Source organism: Marmota monax, unplaced genomic scaffold, assembly GCF_021218885.2.
Source record: "Marmota monax isolate L192 unplaced genomic scaffold, Marmota_monax_Labrador192_F-V1.1 WCK01_AAM20220418_F8-fsc00027, whole genome shotgun sequence".
NCBI lineage: Eukaryota > Metazoa > Chordata > Mammalia > Rodentia > Sciuridae > Marmota > Marmota monax.
The window spans coordinates 12286071-12291730 of record NW_026694617.1 but is presented as its reverse complement, the minus strand read 5'-3'; the positions used below and the strand labels follow the sequence as shown (position 1 = coordinate 12291730).

Genomic DNA, 5660 nt, shown 5'->3' with positions numbered 1-5660 from the left:
TGATGATGTGATGATGATGATGGTGGTGGTGATAAAGTCTTCTGTCTCTGTCTTAGTAATTTTCTAATGAAAACTCTGGGGTTCAAGTTAGTTTTTTTTTTTTTTTGCTGTTCATTTTTAATGTTATTTTTTAAATTTTTTTATTGTTGGTTGTTCAAAACATTACAAATTTCTTGATATATCATATTTCACACTTTGATTCAAGTGGGTTATGAACTCCCATTTTTACCCTGTATACACATTGCAGAATCACATCAGTTACACATCCATTGATTTACATATTGCCATACTAGTGTCTGTTGAATTCTGCTGCCTTTCCTATCCTCTACTATCCCCCCTCCCCTCCCCTCGCCTCCCCTCTTCTCTCTCTACCCCCTCTACTGTCATTCATTTCTCCCCCTTGTATTATTTTTCCCTTTCCCCTCACTTCTCTTGTATGTAATTTTGTATAACCCTGAGGGTCTCCTTCCATTTCCATGCAATTTCCCTTCTCTCTCCCTTTCCCTCCCACCTCTCATCCCTATTTAATGTTAATCTTCTTCTCATGCTCTTCGTCCCTACTCTGTTCTTAGTTACTCTTCTTATATCAAAGAAGACATTTGGCATTTGTTTTTTAGGGATTGGCTAGCTTCACTTAGCATAATCTGCTCTAATGCCATCCATTTCCCTGCAAATTCTATGATTTTCTCATTTTTTAATGCAGAGTAATACTCCATTGTGTATAAATGCCACATTTTTTTATCCATTCGTCTATTGAAGGGCATCTAGGTTGGTTCCACAGTCTTGCTATTGTGAATTGTGCTGCTATGAACATCGATGTAGCAGTGTCCCTGTAGCATGCTCTTTTTAGGTCTTTAGGGAATAGACCGAGAAGGGGAATAGCTGGGTCAAATGGTGGCTCCATTCCCAGCTTTCCAAGAAATCTCCATACTGCTTTCCAAATTGGCTGCACCAATTTGCAGTCCCACCAGCAATGTACAAGTGTACCCTTTTCCCCACATCCTCGCCAGCACTTATTGTTGTTTGACTTCCTAATGGCTGCCAATCTCACTGGAGTGAGATGGTATCTTAGGGTGGTTTTGATTTGCATTTCTCTGACAGCTAGAGATGGTGAGCATTTTTTCATGTACTTGTTGATTGATTGTATGTCCTCCTCTAAGAAGTGTCTGTTCAGGTCCTTGGCCCATTTGTTGACTGGGTTGTTTGTTCTCTTATTGTCTAATTTTTTGAGTTCTTTTTATACTCTGGATATTAGGGCTCTATCTGAAGTGTGAGGAGTAAAGATTTGTTCCCAGGATGTAGGCTCCCTGTTTACCTCTCTTATTGTTTCTTTTGCTGAGAAAAAACTTTTTAGTTTGAGTAAGTCCCATTTGTTGATTCTAGCTATTAACTTTTGTGCTATGGGTGTCCTATTGAGGAATTTGGAGCCCGACCCCACCGTATGTAGATCGTAACCAACTTTTTCTTCTATCAGACGCCGTGTCTCTGATTTGATATCAAGCTCCTTGATCCATTTTGAATTCACTTTTGTGCATAGCGAGAGAAAGGGATTCAGTTTCATTTTGTTGCATATGGATTTCCAGTTTTCCCAGCACCATTTGTTGAAGATGCTATCCTTCCTCCATTGCATGCTTTTAGCCCCTTTATCAAATATAAGATAGTTGTAGTTTTGTGGATTGGTTTCTGTTGTCCTCTATTCTGTACCATTGGTCCACCCGCCTATTTTGGTACCAGTACCATGCTGTTTTTGTTACTATTGCTCTGTAGTATAGTTTGAAGTCTGGTATCGCTATACCGCCTGATTCACACTTCCTGTTAGCATTGTTTTTGCTATTCTGGGTCGTTTATTTTTCCATATGAATTTCATGATTGCTTTCTCTATTTCTACAAGAAATGCCATTGGGATTTTGATTGGCATTGCATTAAACCTATAGAGAACTTTTGGTAATATCGCCATTTTGATGATGTTAGTTCTGCCTATCCATGAACAGGGTATATTTTTCCATCTTCTAAGATCTCTTTCTATTTCTCTCTTTAGGAGTCTGCAGTTTTCATTGTATAAGTCTTTCACCTGTTTTGTTAGGTTGATTCCCAAGTATTTTATTTTTTTTTGAATATATTGTGAATGGAGTGGTTGTCCTCATTTCCATTTCAGAGGGTTTGTCGCTGATATACAGGAATGCCTTTGATTTATGCATGTTGATTTTATATCCTGCCACTTTGCTGAATTCATTTATTAGCTCTAATAGTTTCTTTGTAGACCCTTTTGGGTCTGCTAGGTATAGAATCATGTCACCTGCAAATAGTGATAATTTAAGTTCTTCTTTTCCTATTTTTATGCCTTTAATTTCTTTCGTCTGTCTAATTGCTCTGGCCAGTGTTTTGAGAACTATGTTGAACAGAAGTGGAGAGAGAGGGCATCCCTGTCTTGTTCCAGATTTTAGAGGGAATGCCTTCAATTTTTCTCCATTCAGAATGATGCTAGGCTGAGGCTTAGCATAGATTGCTTTTACAATATTGAGGTATGTTCCTGTTATCCCTAGTTTTTCTAGAGTTTTGAACATAAAGGGATGCTGTACTTTGTCGAATGCTTTTTCCGCATCTATCGAGATGATCATATGGTTCTTATTTTTAAGTCTATTGATGTGGTGAATAACATTTATTGATTTCCGTATATTGAACCAGCCTTGCATCCCTGGGATGAATCCTACTTGATCATGGTGCACAATTTTTTTGATATGTTTTTGTATCCGATTCGCCAGAATTTTATTGAGGATTTTTGCATCTAGGTTCATTAGAGATATTGGTCTGTAGTTTTCTTTCTTTGAAGTGTCTTTGTCTGGTTTAGGTATCAGGGTGATGTTGGCCTCGTAGAATGAATTTGGAAGTTCTCCCTCTTTTTCTATTTCCTGAAGTAGCTTGAAAAGTATTGGTATTAGTTCTTCTTTAAAGGTTTTTTAAAACTCTGCTGTATACCCATCCGGTCCTGGGCTTTTCTTAGTTGGTAGTCTTTTAATGGTTTCTTCTATTTCCTCAATTGATATTGGTCTGTTTAGGTTGTCTATATCCTCCTGACTCAATCTGGGCAGATCATATGACTTAAGAAATTTATCTATGCCTTCACTATCTTCTAATTTATTGGAGTATAAGGATTCAAAATAATTTTTGATTATCTTCTGTATTTCTGAAGTGTCTGTTGTGATATTGCCTTTTTCATCCCGTATGCTAGTAATTTGAGTTTTCTCTCTTCTTCTCTTCGCTAGCATGGCTAAGGGTCTGTCGATTTTGCTTATTTTTTCAAAGAACCAACTTTTAGTTTTGTCAATTTTTTCAATTGTTTCTTTTGTTTTGATTTCATTAATTTCAGCTCTGATTTTAAATATTTCTTGCCTTCTACTTCTTTTGCTGTTGTTTTTCTCTTCTTTTTCTAGGATTTTGAGATGAAGTATGAGATCATTTATTTGTTGGTTTTTTTCTTTTTTTAAGGAATGAACTCCAAGCAATGAATTTTCCTCTTAGAACTGCTTCCAATGTGTCCCATAGATTCCGATATGTTGTGTCTGTGTTTTCATTTATCTCTAAGAATTTTTTAATTTCCTCCTTGATGTCTTCTATAACCCATTGGTCATTCAGTAACCTATTGTTCATTCTCCAAGTGATGTATGCTTTTTCCTTCCTTCTTTTATCGTTGATTTCCAGTTTCATTCCATTATGATCAGATAGGATGCATGGTATTATCTCTACTCCTTTATATTGTCTAAGAGTTGCCCTGTGACATAATATATGATCTATTTTTGAGAAGGATCCATGTGCTGCTGAGAAAAAAGTGTAACTGCTTGATGTTGGGTGGTATATTCTATATATGTCAATTAAGTCTAGGTTATTAATTGTGTTATTGAGTTCTATAGTTTCCTTATTCAACTTTTGTTTGGAAGATCTGTCCAGTGGCGAGAGAGGTGTGTTGAAGTCTCCCATGATTATTGTATGGTGGTCTATTAGACTCTTGAACTTGAGAAGAGTTTGTTTGACGAACATAGCTGCACCATTGTTTGGGGCATAAATATTTATGATTGTTATGTCTTGTTGGTGTATGGTTCCCTTAAGCAGTATGTAGTGTCCCTCTTTATCCCTTTTGATTAACTTGGGCTTGAAATCTATTTTATTTGATATGAGTATGGACACTCCTGCTTGTTTCCGAAGTCCATATGAGTGATATGATTTTTCCCAACCTTTCACCTTCAGCCTATGTATGTCTTTTCCTATCAAATGCGTCTCCTGTAGGCAGCATATTGTTGGGTCTTGTTTTGTGATCCATTCTACTAGCCTGTGTCTCTTAATTGGTGAGTTTAAGCCATTAACATTTAGGGTTATTATTGAGATATGGGTTGTTCTTCCAGCCATATTTGTTTATTTCTGTTACTAAACATGGTTTGTTTTCCTCTTTGATTATTTTTCCCCCCTATACTGTCCTACCTTCCACTGTTGGTTTTCATTGTTATTTTCCATTTCCTCTTCCTGTAATGTTTTGCCGAGGATGTTTTGAAGAGATGGTTTTCTAGCTGCAAATTCTTTTAACTTTTGTTTATCGTGGAAGGTTTTAATTTCATCTTCCATCCTGAAGCTTAATTTCGCTGGATACACAATTCTTGGTTGGAACCCATTTTCTTTCAGTGTTTGAAATATGTTATTCCAGGATCTTCTAGCTTTCAGAGTCTGTGTTGAAAGATCAGCTGTTATCCTGATTGGCTTACCCCTAAATGTAATCTGCTTCCTTTCTCTTGTAGCTTTTAAAATTCTCTCCTTATTCTGTATGTTGGGCATCTTCATTATAATGTGTCTAGGTGTGGATCTCTTATGATTTTGCACATTCGGCGTCCTGTAGGCTTCTAGGATTTGGGATTCTGTTTCATTCTTCAAGTCTGGGAACTTTTCTCGTATTATTTCCTTGAATAAATTGCTCATTCCTTTTGTATGGAGTTCTATACCTTCCTGTATCCCAATGACTCTTAAGTTTGGTCTCTTAATGTTATCCCATATTTCTTGGATGTTCTGCTCATGGTTTCTTAACAGTCTTGCTGAGCTGTCTATGGTCTTTTCAAGTTGAAATACTTTGTCTTCATTGTCTGATGTTCTATCTTCTAAGTGTTCTACTCTGCTGGTAGTATTTTCCATTGAGTTTTTAAGTTGGTTTAAAAATATGGAACACTTCACGAATTTGCGTGTCATCCTTGCGCAGGGGCCATGCTAATCTTCTCTGTATCGTTCCAATTTTAGTATATGTGCTGCTGAAGCGAGCACTCAAGTTAGTTTTTGACATGGCTATCCTTGGGCTAACCCAGGCTACTCTCAGCATTCACAAGGTTTCTGTCCCTTCTACCACACTAAAACAACTCTCCCTGAAGATCTCTGGCCTCCTAACTTTAAAGCTGAAGGCGCTCCTCACTTCTCATTTTACAGGTCCTCTGTGACATCTGTTGTCAAGGTTCCTGCCCTTTCTCCTGCCTCAGTAGTCTCTGGGCTCCTGGGAGCATGAATTGCTTTTCTTTCTTTTCTCAACTTTCTGGTCTTAGTGTTTGATGTTAATGAATAAATATACAGATAGTAGGGACTTTATGAATTTGATTTAAAAGTTTGAAAAAAGCATAAATGTGAAATGAGAG

At 37.1% G+C, this 5660-nt stretch overlaps 1 non-coding gene across 1 annotated transcript; it reads right to left on the bottom strand.

The window, feature by feature from the left end:
• Positions 1-5191: 5191 nt before the first annotated feature.
• LOC124077975 (U6 spliceosomal RNA) lies at positions 5192-5298 on the bottom strand. Its single transcript, XR_006846772.1, has one exon. It is a non-coding gene; the product is annotated as a U6 spliceosomal RNA (small nuclear RNA).
• Positions 5299-5660: the final 362 nt, after the last annotated feature.